Genomic DNA, 16,235 nt, shown 5'->3' with positions numbered 1-16,235 from the left:
CAAATGCTCACAACTATATATAACTATATATTTCTCTCTCTCTCTCTCTCTATATATATATATATATATATATATATATATATCACCGACCAGGCTATCAGATGTTGCTACACATCGCTGGTCACAATTTGCTTCGCATTGTTTTAGCCTTTGAATGATGCCACCCCGCTGGATAAGTGAGCAGGCCAATATATATATATATATATATATATATATATATATATATATATATATATATACACACACACACACACAGAGGCATGGCTATGATGTTTGCTTAGCAACCATGTGGTTTTTAGTTCTACCTCACTGTATGACAACATAAGCAAGTACCTGCTACTATAGCTTCAGACTTGCTCAATGCCTTTTGAATAAAAGCTGGCTGACAGAATATACACACGTAATTCTCTTGCAAAAATAAATAAATAATTTCAGCCTATTTCCAATTTTCAGTCAGATAGTAGCCAACATCCAATGGTTTCTCTCACTGGAATTTTTCTCCTTTTTTTGTTTTTTATCTCTGCCTTCCTTTTTCCAGTTTCTCCTTTTTTGCTGCTACCCAAAAGAAAGACAAAGTCCAAACTATTGTAATCATCAATACTTTCCCTTCTCTCAAGGTTTCAAAATAATAACATCGATTCTGATCCTATCTTTTAATTTATATTTTGTTTATATGTTTATATATACATATTAATATTTTATAGGCTTAAACCTTATAAGCAATCACTGTGTAATGATGAAAAACTACTATTTTCTTTAGTCATTACACTAGTGCTTTTCAAACTTTTTGCTGGAACGGAACCCCCAAGGAAACATTCCACTGGCTTGAGGAACCCCTAATCAATAATTTAATAGTCTTATGCACACATATCTGCACAGGAGAATTAAAAATTACTGCTGATTTTAGCAGTTTTGTAACTTCTTGTGGAACCCCTGGACTGTACTGGCGGAACCCTAAGGTTCCGCAGAACCCTGGTTGAAAACCACTGCATTACACAGTGACCACTTATAAGCTTATAAAATATTATTATTATTTACAGAATTGTAAAAATTGACACTGCTTACCAAAAACCATCGCATATATATATATGGACATATATATAGATATAACAAGTAAAACGCACCCCCCACCGTCCAATGGACGGAGCTGAGTTGTCAGACATTTAAACCAAATTTTTCAAAACAACTTGTCCGACCGTCCCATAGGCCTCCCCTTTGAGAAACACTGATTTAACCTAAATTTGAAACACCAGCAAAAGACAGATTTCAACTGATGTACTTGCGTGTACAAATGCACGTTCTCATGGCTTTATCGATCGCATTCTCACCTGGAATTGATTTTTGTAATTGTTTCAAGACTTATACATGCCCTGATACTGTCGGTATCTACATATCAAATTTGAGCGCAATCGGATGGAGGAAGCCCGAGATCCTAGAAGACACACACACACAGACAGACAGAATGGGTTTTATATAATAGATTATATATATGTGTATATATATATATATATATATATATATATATATAGATCGTTAGCTCCTACATGCATTTTTTTTTCTCTCCTTGTTTTTTCCTGTGTATCTTTCTGTCAAAGAACGTAGGGCTCGAAACGTAAAAGACTTGTTCTATTTCTATTCCTGAGCACCATACTAATACATTTGTTTGTTTGTACTCCACCTGCCTTCGTCTTTTGTTTATTTTTGTAAACCTTCCCATTATATATATATTCCTGAAACAATTGTATAATTGTATATTAGTTTCTTGAGAAGATTCTCTTAACACTAACTAATCTGTTGCAAATTACAAACAGATTTTATTTATCTATGATTATCCAAAAAATCACTGAACACACTACAACCATTAACTCCCTGACATACCATATCCTCCTCTACTCAGACTACAAAGACAATTAGCAAGTTGTGTACTATCATCACCCTGCATCTAAGCCTACCTGACACAACAACAAGCCATGGAGAGAATTTCTATATAGTTGTTAGACCGGCAAGAAAATGCAAAACACATTCTACTAATTTTTAAAAAATGGACCAAAATTGGTTAATAATCCTGGATGGTTTGTCTGAAAATAAGATAGGGTGGTCATAGCTGGAACACCTTTGATCACAGGTTTACTCAATCTGGGTTGACCTGGAACTAAAAAAAAATAATTAAAAACTATTTTTTTTGTTTGCCCTCTCTACAGTTACTGACACCCACAAACTTGGTACAAAATGCTCCACCAGGCTCTTTCATCACAGAGCCACAGCCACCTCCTACACATCTCTTTTTAAACCTAAGAGACACTGAAAGAATGTCTATGCAGCAGCAAGACCTGCAAGAAATAATAGCCAGATCTTCCTCAAATCACAATCTGGTCTAAGGTACACTGCCTGAAAAAAAAAACAAGGTGTCCATAACTGAAACAGTTATAGGTTGATTCAATCAGGCCTTAACCAAGGGCTAAACAACAACAACAACAACAACAACAGCAACAGCAACAGCAGCAACAACAACAACAACAACTTCCTTCTTGTCCAAGTTTGGTCCCCTCACACAGTAACCTGAAAAAAAACTTACATTTAAATTGTTACCTCTAGGAGTGGCAGTGTGGTAAGTAGCTTGCTTACGAACCACATGCTTCTCTGTTAACAAATGAACAAACAAATGAATGAGACTTGTGGGTCTCTGCATCTTGTCTTCTTCTAATCAGTTTCAGCAACTTTCAAAACTTGGTTCATTACTTAAATGGCTCTGTAGTTGTTTCTCTAGAGTTTCTACTTTCTCCTTGTAGCAGTTGTTGGTGGAACTGTTGCACTATGATCGGTTTCTGTGTTTCATGAGCGACAATGTAAGTGAGTTACATTCTTTTACTCTTTTACTTGTTTCAGTCATTTGACTGTGGCCATGCTGGAGCACCACCTTTAATCGAGCAACTCGACCCCGGGACTTATTCTTTTGTAAGCCCAGTACTTATTCTATCGGTCTCTTTTGCCGAACCGCTAGGTAACGGGGACATAAACACACCAGCATCGGTTGTCAAGTGATGCTAGGGGGACAAACACAGACACACACATATATATATATATATATATATATATACGGCAGGCTTCTTTCAGTTTCCATCTACCAAATCCACTCACAAGGCATTGGTTGGCCTGGGGCTATAGCAGAAGACACTTGCCCAAGATGCCACGCAGTAGGACTGAACCCGGAACCATGTGGTTGGTTAGCAAGCTACTTACCACACAGCCACTCCTGCGCATTGTTAAATATTTTAAGCATCTCAGTGACTATCACTGCTGATCCAGCTTTCTTTCCTTCCTTCATTTCCATAATGGTGCTTTCAACCATATGGGTATTAATTTCAATGGTCTGAAGTCCTTCTCTAATATCCACTCGAGGTAAACTTTCTTTTTCCCTCTCTCACCCTCCTCATTCAGCAACCTCTTATAACAGTATTTTCATGTTGATTTCTTATTGGCATCAGTGAGGGTAACTGTGTTGCTCTCATTTAACGCACACTTCTTCCTCATTGCAATCTCAATTATCCCTAGCACCACTAACTTACATTACAAAGAAAAACAAAACAAAACAAAAAGAGAAAATACCTCATACCTCATATTGCAGAGCATGTATAAACCTCTTACTTTTAAATTATTCCCTCGTTAAGTATAGCTGACATCTACATACTTGATACTGATCTCTGGTGGTCGTTTCTTCTACTCATTCCATACTTGTTTCTTAGCTTTTGTAGAGCAATCTATAGTACAATTCCACCATGATGTCACCTCCCATCTGGTTGGGATCTTGCATCAGCCAAAAATCTGGTTTGTAGCTTTCTGCAGGGTATCTTGTAGATACTTCCAATTGTCCTCTAAGTCACTATTTCTTCCCCCTGATGTCATATATAAGTTAACTATGGCACGTAAAAGAACCATCCGAACGTGGCCGTAGCCAGCGCCGCCCGACTGGCATCCATGCCGGTGGCACGTAAAAAGCACTATCTGACCGTGGCCGTTGCCAGCTTCGTCTGGTCCCTGTGCCGGTGGCACGTAAAAAGCACCATCCGATCGTGGCTGTTTGCCAGCCTCGTCTGGCACGTAAAAAGCACCCACTACACTCACGGAGTGGTTGGCGTTAGGAAGGGCATCCAGCTGTAGAAACACTGCCAAATCAGACTGGGCCTGGTGCAGCCTTCTGGCTTCCCAGACCCCGGTTGAACCGTCCAACCCATGCCAGCATGGAAAGCAGACATTAAACGATGATGATGATGATACTGGTCAAGAGGTTTTCTCACATCCCTTCTTCAGATTGTTTAGTGACTAATCATTACTAGCTTATGTTAGGTGATATGTTTGTTAGAAAAAGAAACACTTAGCATTATTATGTTTTCTATTGAGCATGAAGTCTATCAGGCTTTTGTATTTGCTTAATTAATAACTGATCAGGTAGCTGCAATGTTTTACACACACACACACATGCATATGAATATATGCTGAGGCATATTCAAATATGTGTGTGGTGTGTGTGTACGTGTGTGTGTGTATAAGACTCATCAAGCCAAGTGAAATCATGGATGTGGTCAGTGCTTGTGACACATAAAAGGTAGCCACTACACTTTTGGAGTGGTTGGCATTAGGAAGGGCATCCAACCATAAAAACCAAGTCAAATCAGACCGGAACTAAATACAGCTATCCAGTCTACCAGTTGTAATCAAACTGTCTAAACCCATGCCAGCATGGAAAGCAGATACTATATGATGATGATGATGATGATATATATATTTATATATTACATATATATATATATTCATTGAAGTTTTGTGCTTGAAGCAGCTCAATAATGTAAACATCAATATCATATACTCAATGTATGTGTATTGTGAAACATTACAAAACTATGATATTTTGCTTAAGGGAGATCCTTTAAAGACATATAGTGTTAAAAAACACAGCAAAACTAGGTGAAATGAATTTGTCCTGAGAGTAAAACACTATGTGTTTGTAAAGGGATTTCCCTTCGACAACACAGCACAAAATTTTACTTATGTGATGCTTTTGCACATCAATATATATGGATTGTACACAATTTGCATACATACCTCTGGTTGACTGTTGCAAGTCATTTCAGAAGTAAAGGAGTTTGGTATACTGATGAGCAAACAAATTATGAAATATTGGTATACGTTGCTCTCATTCACTTCCAGGGTAATAGTGTTTCACCTACCTTTGAGGTATGTTGCGTTTCTCAACATTATATATCTTTAAAGAGATCTCCTTTAAGGCAAAATATTGCCACTTTGTAGCATTTAACAACACACACATTATATGGTATTGATAATATATATATATATATATATATACACACAAAAAAAAGAACATGCATGGCTTAGTGGTTAGAGTGTTGAGCTCACAATCATGGGGTAGTGAATTCGATTCCCAGACTGGGCTGTGTGTTGTATTCTTAAGCAAGGCACTTCATTTCATGTTGCTCCAGTTCACTTATCTGTAGAAATGAGTTGCAATACCACTGGTACCAAGCTGTATCAGCTCTTGCCTTTCCCTTGGATAACTTCAGTGGCATGGAGAGGGAAGGCTGGTATGTATGGGCGACTGCTGGTTTCCATAAACAACCTTGCTCAGACTTATACCTCAGAGGGGAACTTTCTAGATGCAATCCCATGGTCATTCATGACTGAAGGGGGTCTTTACCCTTTATACACTCAACGCTCTGTTTCAACAGGTCTATAACAGAACTGAGAGCTGCATGTGGGTGAACAGGAAGGACTCTAACTCTTGAACAGTGGGGTCAGAAAGGGCTGCACGGCCACCCCTAACCTCTTCAAATGTGTCATTGATTATCTGATGATCAAGGTCTGCAAGTGAGTTTCTGGCATTACCCTCAGGAACTACCCTTACCAACTTGCACTGTGCACCCTATTCAGCAAGCCGACTGACTTGCAAAGGTCAATGCATTGACCATATATTGAAAGGAATCAGCAAAGCTTGGCCTTCAAGTGAGTTGGGCAAAGCCCATCAGATGCATTGAATCTAATTCAGATGTTTGACCCTCCTCCACTTCATAATGGAGTTTGTCATCTCCCTCATCTTTCTGGACTCCTGAGTCACCAACAATGGAATCAACTACAGATGTGGTTTGGCCATGTACTCTCTATGAAAGTCCCTTTGGCATCTCTCGGAAGACAAAGCTCTGTGTCAGTCCTCTCCATTCTCTTCTATGGAGCAGAAATGTGGCTCTTCATGAAGACCCTGGCAAAGAGGATTGACAGCTCTGATAGCAGTGCCCTGAGAGAATATCAGATGTACCGTCATGTTTCCAACTAAGAACTGTGTGCATGCATGCATCTGCCAGCAGCTTCCCACCTCATAGCAATCTACCACATGTTGGTAAGGACATGTCCTCTGCCTTCTACCAGGGCCTCACTGATCCTATCTATACAAGACTATATTAATACACAAATACTAGCAAAAGCAATGAAAAATTGTATCATTACTTAAATATTTCAATAAATTTTAAAAGTATTATATATGTATTATATAGGCGCAGGAGTGGCTGTGTGGTAAGTAGCTTGCTAACCAACCACATGGTTCAGGGTTCAGTCCCACTGCATGGCACCTTGGGCAAGTGTCTTCTGCTATAGCCCCAGGCCGACCAATGCCTTGTGAGTGGATTTGGTAGACGGAAACTGAAAGAAGCCCGTCGTATATATGTATATATATATGTGTGGGTGCGTGTATGTTTGTGTGTCTGTGTTTGTCCCCCTAGCAGTGCTTGACAAGCGATGCTGGTGTGTTTACGTCCCCGTTACTTAGCGGTTCGGCAAAAGAGACCGATAGAATAAGTACTGGGCTTACAAAAGAATAAGTCCCGGGGTCGAGTTGCTCGATTAAAGGCGGTGCTCCAGCATGGCCGCAGTCAAATGACTGAAACAAGTAAAAGAGTAAAAGAGTACTTACACATGTATATTACTCTTTTACTTGTTTCAGTCATTTGACTGCGGCCATGCTGGAGCACCGCCTTTAGTCGAGCAACTCGACCCTGGGACTTATTCTTTTGTAAGCCCAGTACTTATTCTATCGGTCTCTTTTGCCGAACCGCTAAGTAACGGGGACATAAACACACCAGCATCAGTTGTCAAGCAATGCTAGGGGGACAAACACAGACACACAAACACACACACACATATATATATATACATATATACGACGGGCTTCTTTCAGTTTCTGTCTACCAAATCCACTCATAAGGCTTTGGTCGGCCCGAGGCTATAGTAGAAGACAATTGCCCAAGGTGTCATGCAGTGGGACTGAACCCGGAACCATGTGGTTGGTAAGCAAGCTACTTACCACACAGCCACTCCTGCACCTATATATGTTCAGAATATGCATGTAATATGTGGGCTGTAAGAGGTCTTGTAGCAGGTGCTACACCAGATGGCTGGATGTGAGTAAGGATTTCCAGAGGCTCAACATTATCTTGGCCCCCACTGTCGAGGAGTTTGTCGGCTCCTTCATCTACCCGGACTCCACAGTCACCAACAATGGAGAGCTGACCTTGGGGACCAACTGCAGATGTGGTCTGGATGTAGAAATGCAGAAGGACAGGCATTGGGACTGCCAGTAATGATGGACCTGGTCAGCTCTACACATGATGACACCTCTGGGACCACTAACCTGGGTTGACCCCCAGCCCCATGAAGCAAGAACATGAAGCACATACACACACACACACACACGTCATCCCATCTGTAAGTCTTTGGGAATGTGTGTGTGAGAACAAGAATGTATTCAGAAATACTTAAAGTGTATGTGTGTGTGTGTGTGTGTATATATATATTTATGTACACAGTTATATGTAAATATTACATGCATAGTCTGAACATATATATGTATAAGTACATATATAATGCTTCTAAAATTTATTGAAATATTTGAGTAGTGATACAATTTTTCATTGCTTTTGCTGGTGTTTGTGTATTAATATAGTCTTGTATAGATAGGATCAGTGTTTGCAATGAATAAAGACTTTCACTTGAGAGGGAAAAGGAAAGTGATTATGATAGAAGAGGGGGGGAGGAGAAAGAGAGAGTAAGAAAGAGACCACGAGACAGTATGTCTGTGTGGTATATATATGTTAAAAACGATGTTGAATATATGAAATTATAAAATGCAACATTTACATTTTTTTTCAACAAGGAAAACTTTTTAGCACCAATGAATAACGGTTTCTTATATTTAGGACAAGGTCACAGATTCGTAGAGAGAGAGAGAGAGGTGGGGACTGGTGTGTAGTTAGAAGAACAACCTACAAACCTTACTTGCTATTTAGTTTCATTGAGCCCTGTGAGATTTCAGAAAAACCTAATCCTAGCTGGATCTGATATCAGAAAGTAGTTGGATAGAATTTAAAAAAAACAAACTATGAAGTATTTAATTTAAAAACCATTGTTTCTGCCACCCTTCTAACTTCATACATCTCCTCCTCCTCCTCCTACTACTACTACTACTATATTCCTGTTTGTCTGGCTTTCTTTATCTATCTATAATGGTTTATTTCATAGTTTACAAGGGAAGCCAAATATTTTGGGAGATGGGAACAGTTGATTATATCAGCCCCTGTAATTGACAGCTACTTCATTTTATTGATTTAGGAACGATGAAAGGCAAAACTGAACTTGGTGAGGTTTGAACTCAGAATTTAAAGGATCATAATTAAATACTACAAAATATTTGGTCTGATGAACTAATGATTTTGCCAGTCCACCACCCTTGTAATAATCCTTTTTACTATAGGAAAAAACCTGAAATTTTGTGGTGAGAAGGCTAGAGAATTACATTGAATGTAGTAATTTGACTGGTAATTTATTTTATTGACCCTCTGCCCTGGAAGGAAGAAAGGCAAAATTGACCACAACAGGATTTGAAATCATACTACTACTACTACTACAACAACAACAACAACTACTACTACTACTGCTAACCATAATAATAATAATAATAATAATATAATAATAATAATAATAATAAATGCCCTGATGCAGTACCAGGCAGTGGCTCTCATGGCTTTTGAGCTTAACTGATTGGAAGTGTTATCATGTACATTGTTTTGTCTTGGTATAAAAGATGGGCTACAGCAAATATTCTGCTCAATACCACAGATTTGCTTGACCTTAACCAGTTGACCATGTCCCTTAGTGGCTGACGATATGTGCATCTTTGATCACGAGCAGAAGTAGTGGGGGAGCATCTTAGCCATGTGTTGAGAGGAATTCTTTGGGGTTTGAATAATTCACCTTTGGAAACATAGGTGTTTCATTCAACATCCTTAAACAATCTTTATTCAGGGACTTTTTGAGCAGGATGGGTTACTCGACCAGAATAAAATTCTAACTGGGCCCTACCTGCAAGGTCATGAGCTGTTTGTCTTGAAATGAGAATACCATGTCACGCACATATGGTTGTGATGCATGTGCCTAGTGTACCCTTATCAGACGGGTAGTCATGATGGGTATACTGGGCTTCGTATATTTTACCCCAGTGTCACTTTGATGGCAAGCACTGCTCTCTCACTCAATAATAATAATAATCATAATAATAATGATAACAAAATTGATTTCAAATTTTGGTACAAAGCCAGTAATTTTGTAGGAATGGATAAGTCAATTACATTGACCCCAGTGTTCAACTGGTACTTATTCTATGTACCCTGAAAGGATCAAAGGCAAAGTTGAGCCCAGTAGAATTTGTACTCAAAATGTAAAGACAGACAAAATGCTGTTAAGTATTTTACCCAACATGTTAACGACTCTACTCACCTTAATAATAATAATAATAATAATAATAATAATGATGAAGAGACAACTGTACCTGTGATCATCAGAGCCTTGGGGGTAATGCCAAATGGCACTCTTAAACACTATGGAAACCCAAAAGTATCAGAACTACAAAAAGTTGTTCTCGTGGATACTGTCGACATCCTAAGGAAAACATAGTCTGAGAATACCAGAGTCTTTTAAAAATATTTCAGATTTAAACTATTACAAATTTAACAGAATCATGGTCCTCAGAATTTGATCTCCTGTCCTTATAATATATTCGTGCCAACCATAAATAACATCTACAGTGAAGCATCCAGCTTGCCATTACATGAGGTCTCTGGGTGAGACATGGAATGGATCATATAATACAAAGCAGCAACAGTGTAAATAATAATAACCCTTTCTGTAATAGGTAAAAGGCCTGAGATTTTTGGGGAAGGGGCCAGTTGATTACATTGATCCCAGTGTTCCTCTGGTACTTATTTCATCGACCCCAAAAGAATGAAAGGCAAGATGAACCTTGGCGTATTTTAAACTCAGAATGTAATGGCAGACAAAATGCCGCGAAGCATTTTTGCCTGGTGTGCCAATGATTCCACCAGCTTACTGCCTTAACAATGAAACCCATTACTTCAGTAGTAATCTATTGACCCTGGAAGGATGAAAGGTAAATTTGATTTTGGTAGGATTTGAATTCAAACAGTGAAGAACCAGAACACATGCTACATGGCATCTTTTTTCCGACACTTTGACCGTTTAGCATTCAGATTACTCTGTCAAATGTAATGCTTCTTTATTCACAATTGTTTTGAATTCATCATGCTTTATCTCATAGTTTTGATATTGCAATGATGTGATAGTATATTTTTTGAATGACATTGTAGGGTAGGTGTAAGAGGCCAAATGTTGACAGTTTGAACAAAAAACAGGAAGAATATTTGAACCAGATATGACTGGATTAAATGCTAAAGGATTAATGAATTTGCCAATCTGTCATGATCCCAATGAAATACTGGGTTGTCTAAAAAGTCTGTGCCAAATTTTAAAGGAAAGAAAAAGGTCAATAAATACTTGCCATTACATTTTTAATCAACCAAATATGAACCCTTTTGTTGCACAATGTGTCTCCATCTTTCCTTTAACTTGAAAAACCCTCTTCCCAGAATTGGGGTGGTTTCATGGCAAAGAATTCATCAAGGTATCTTTTTACGTCATCCAAGGAATTGAAATTTTTACCATTGAGACTATTCTGCAGAGACCTGAATAAGTGGGAATCCGAAGGAGCAATATCTGGTGAATATGGAGGGTGGGGTAACACATCCCAGCCGAGCTGCAGCAATTTTTGTCTGGTTCCCAAAGTATCAAGTGCCGAAAAGGAACTTTCTTATCTTCCATTTTAAAGGGTTACAGAATTAACAGAGGTTATAGGAACATAAATCTTCTTCCCCGAAAAGATAGCTTAAACTGTGCTCTAAATGGAGGTGTAGTGAAATCCTATTTTATGGACTCAACCATGTTCTAAAATAAGTCAAAAGGTAAGCTACCATAAATCGGCACAAACTTTCCGGAAAACCCAATAGTTATTTTCTGGTTTAGGCACTAGACATTTTGGACCAGAAGAATGAAAAGCAAAGTTAATCTCAATGGGATTTGAACTCAGAACATAAAGAACCAGAACAGATGCTACAAGGCATTTTTTTTTTTTACCAACACTTTAAAATGCTGCCAATCAGCTGCCTTTCTGCTCATTTACCACTTTCCTAATAAAATAATGATTTCTTTTGGCAACCTAGAAGTCTAGTTCTGTAGAGAGAACCAGAGATAAAGAATTCAATATAATCAACAGAACTGACCCACATCTAATGTATTGGAAATGTATCTATATTTTTAGTTCAAGTAATTGAATTGGTTTAATCAAGCAAGTTATTTGTAATATAATATTTATTCCATTGATCACCATCCAATATATCACACAAGCCTCTCTGAATTTAGCGAAAGTAATCTACTTGATTTTCATATTTGCCTATCTTCACTTATGGTCATAAGCATTAGGTAATGATTGAAGTGGTCAAAACGGGATTCCTTTTACAGGTCTCTGGAGTAATGTTGCTTGACAGGGTGCATAACTTGGAGAGCAAGGAGTTTTCTCCAGATCGAGCTGCTGTTTCTTCTATGCATTGAGAAGTCACAGCTCTAGTACGACAGATATGTAATTAGAATGTTGCAGAAAAGAATTGTAAAACAGTTTCTTGGCGGAATTTGAACTCAGAATGTAAGCATAGATAAAATGCCACTAAGCATTTTACCTGATGTGCTAACGATTCTACTAGCTCAGTGCCTTAATAATAATAATAATACTAATAATAATAATAATGATAATCCTTTTTACTATAGGCACAATACCTGAAATTTGGGGGAGGGGGATAATTGATTACATTGATCCCAGTGCTCTACTGGTACTTATTTTATTAACCTTGAAAGGATGAAAAGCTAAATCGACCTTGGTGGGATTTGAACTCAGAACACGAAGACAGGTGAAATACTGCTAAGCATTTCACCTGTGGTACTAATGATTTTGCCAGTTCACCACCTTAATAATAATAATAATAGTAGCAACAAGAGCACTCTGAGAGTGCAAACCTCTGCCAAAGCAACACCAACGTCCTCAATGATTAGCCAGAGATGATTTTTAAAATGAGAATATCTGAAATAAATTCAACTGCTCTCACAAATGAGGATACTAAAAACGAACCTGACTGCTCTAAAAAATGAAGTAAAAAAAAACAGAAAATATAATCCAGAATCCTTGTCTGGTACCAGATAGATCTCAAAATCTAATCAGTTCATGCCAGTCATGAGGCCAAACATCCCTGAAAGTTTCATCTGAATCCATCAAGCGGTTCTTGAGATATCTTGTCCACGGACAAACAAACAAAAAAGACCGAAAACAATACCTGCACCTTCGCTAAGGCGGAGGTAATAAAGAAGAAAAACAGCAAGAAGACGAAACCTTTGAACTATTATTTATTCACATATTACTTCGCTTTTGGTCAAGGTAAAAAAAACAGAAGATTTTTTAAACAAAATAAAGGAATTACCAATGTTTTAAATGTTACACCTTGTGCAAGTGTCTTTTAATGTAGCCCCAGATTCACCACTATGTCTAGTTCTTGTTGTGATGTAGTGGCTGTTGGGCCTCATTGACCCTGAGAGCTATGCCAGCAATGCACAAGCTCCTGGTTGGTTCTTCCATACTGGACAGGTCAAAAGATAGAGGCCAAACTAATGTGGGCCACCCCTTTCCACAAGTAAAATATGGGTGTGCCAACACCCTTTCTTAGAAAAATGCCAGGTTATGGGAGCGTCAATAACAATTCAAATCCAACAAGAACCTGGGAGAAGAAGGCTTTCTCTCAGGAGAACAGAAAGTACAGTTAGCTTAGAGGTAGAACAGTGTAGAAATGTTGCTGATAGTCTATGCTCCATAGAGTGCAAAGGAATTAAGTAATTCAGACCAACCAGGGTTTTATGAGTGAGTTCCAAAGACAGAAACCGTATAAGCTACCTGATGTCTGTGCATGCTCATGTCTGACTGAATATAAATATCCTGCGCTTCACAGAATGTGAACATTAACAAAATTGAGTGACTGACTGTGAAGTTTGTGGCATTCTTTTTCAATAAATCATGCTATAGCACTGCACTTTTAAAGATGTGCAAAGAAAGATATTGTACTTGCAAAACAGGTAAGGATTTTTGACAGGAAGAGGATCTAGCAGGAAAACAGTGCCTCAGTAATATGCAAACATGCAAAAATAGATGTGAAACAAGCAAATGAATATAGAAGCATGACACTAAATCCTGTAAGGCAAGAGCTTAATTGGTTTAGCTAGCATACGGACCCTAACAATAATTATAGTTTAAAAATTTAGCAAATGGTAAGCACAAATTTTGGTCAAAGGTTAAGGTAGAATTTCACTCAATATAGATGACTCAGGACATGTTTCAGTCCACTGAGGTCTCATCAGCAAAGATAAGATTCCACATGCTCAGTGTCATGGGTAACCTCTCTTAACTCTTCTGGATGTAATGATTCATGGCCACTACTGCATACCTGGTGGTTTTAAGGGATATCCCATTTGAACTAGAATGCAGGAGAGCTGTGTAGACATAAGCAAATAGTGCTACCTTAATAGTACCTGACAGTACAGAAATTGAAATGGCTGGGACCATTCTAAAGCAATATCTAAGATTAATTTGAACAAATTGGTTGGCTTGTAACATGGCACCTGGAGATGCAAGTCCATGTTATTGGCCCATTTTGTTAGGGCACTGAGTTGATGAGCCATTGAATTACTTGTGGAGTTTGTTTAAAATCTTTAGTTGGATACAAATTGGGATGAGGTTATGAGCAGCAAAGCTGGTCTCATCCACAAATTGGCTGTAACCAAGAACTGCAAGTTCTGTTAAAACAGAACTGTAGTCCTTTTTTAAGGTGAAGACTAAAACGGTTTGGTTTTTGGAACATTGTCAGACTCTACCAGCCCTATAACAGTCACAAAATGCAGTCAGAGGAATTTCCACATACGCATTCAATAAAAAATATTTAGTGGTGGGGAAAAAGTGACAACATTCTCGGGAAACTTCTTGCTGACAATATGAATGAACAAGATAATGTGTTCTGGACAACTTTTGGTCCATGGAATATGGAAAACTTCCAGAAATTCCTGGCCAGTGTTGTCTTAAAATAAATTCTGCAAGTACAGAATTGGCATTAGCCAAGCTTGTCCCAGATGGAAGCAGTGTGATGAAACGTTTTTGCACACACACTTTTAGAGTCTGAGCATTGCTAACTTGTGATTTTGTCAAATAGCTGTTATTGCATGTAGGTGTAAGATGGATCTGGCTGTCAACAAAGTTAACTGTGAAGACTGCTCTACTGTCTTGTCTGATGGCTATGGTGAAAGGGGTAAAGATGAAGGAAATACCAAGCATTTTGCCTTGCATGCTAACAATTCTCTCAGCTGGCAGCCTTAATAATAATAATAATAAGGATTTTAAATTTTGGTACAAGTTGAGTAATTTATTTCCACTTTTTGATCTTAATTCATCTCATCTAAGCACAGGAGTGGCTGTGTGGTAAGTAGCTTGCTTACCAACCACATGGTTCCAGGTTCATTCCCACTGCGTGGTAACTTGGGCAAGTGTCTTCTACTATAGCCTCAGGCCGACCAAAGCCTTGTGAGTGGATTTAGTAGATGGAAACTGAAAGAAGCCCATCGTATATATGTAAATATATATATATATGTATGTGTGTGTATATGTTTGTGTATCTGTGTTTGTCCCTCCAACATCACTTGACAACTGATGCTGGTGTGCTTATGCCCCTGTAACTTAGCGGTTCGGCAAAAGAGACCAATAGAATAAGTACTAGGCTTCCAAAGAATAAGTCCTGGGGTCGATTTGCTCGACTAAAAGGCTGTGCTCCAGCGTGACCACAGTCAAATGACTGAAACAAGTAAAAGAGAGTAAAGAGCATCTGATCCGCCAATCTTTGTTCATTGATATCCTTCAGCTCATGATATCGATGACATTTTTGTCAGAGCTATAGTAACCTTTATCTATAGCCTTGGTTCTCTGGCTCACATGTAACATAATACTGAAACAACAATTTGTCATTCTCCATTATAATTTCCTGTGCTGTTAAGGGTCTGCAGATTACAACTGAGTCAGTATAGCTGTTCCACAGGACACTTGCCAGATGTGACACCTTAACCAAAAGATTTCCAGTATAGGTGGTGGGTGAATGAATGGGTGGGTGCACTGAGTGCAAGCAAGATTCTAACATTAAGAGAGAGAGAGAGAGAGAGAGAGAGAGAGAGAGAGAGAGAGAGAGAGAGAGAGAGAGAGAGGAAGAAAGAAAACAAATCTATCTGCAATGACATGCGAGTAACATTCTGATGTTGATGAAGAAGAGGAAGCAAATGTTTTAAACCTGGGTATGGAAACATCAGTCCAAGTAGTAACAATAAACCAGCACCAGAGCTGACATACAACTACAAAATAACAGCTTTTAACATAAGAAATGTTAAACAACATCCAGGGCAAACAAGTTTCCGACATTAATGGGGAGGGGGGCAGAGAAAACAAAATAGAAGTATACTTATTGTTCTATACAAGTTTCTAGATAGAAGAGAGAGAGCGGGGAAGAAAACAGGCAAAATCTATCTACAATGACAAGCAAGTAACTTTCTGACATTGAGGAAGAGGAAACAAATGTTTTCAACATGCAGCTAATGTAGTGCATATGGAAGCATTAGCCCAGGTAGTATTGATAGATCAGTACCTATTTCTTTACTACCCACAAGGGGCTAAACACAGAGGGGACAAACAAGGACAG

At 38.5% G+C, this 16,235-nt stretch overlaps 1 protein-coding gene across 9 annotated transcripts in view; it reads right to left on the bottom strand.

Moving 5' to 3' along the window:
* LOC115218121 (keratin, type II cytoskeletal 1) overlaps positions 1 to 16,235 on the bottom strand; it is a 220,083-nt gene that overhangs the window by 19,822 nt on the left and 184,026 nt on the right. The gene's annotated exons all lie outside the window — the stretch shown is intronic.

The sequence above is a fragment of the Octopus sinensis genome, linkage group LG12 (assembly GCF_006345805.1).
Source record: "Octopus sinensis linkage group LG12, ASM634580v1, whole genome shotgun sequence".
Taxonomy (NCBI): Eukaryota; Metazoa; Mollusca; class Cephalopoda; order Octopoda; family Octopodidae; genus Octopus; species Octopus sinensis.
The sequence above is the reverse complement of the archived record's forward strand: the minus strand, read 5'-3'. Positions and strand labels throughout refer to the sequence as shown.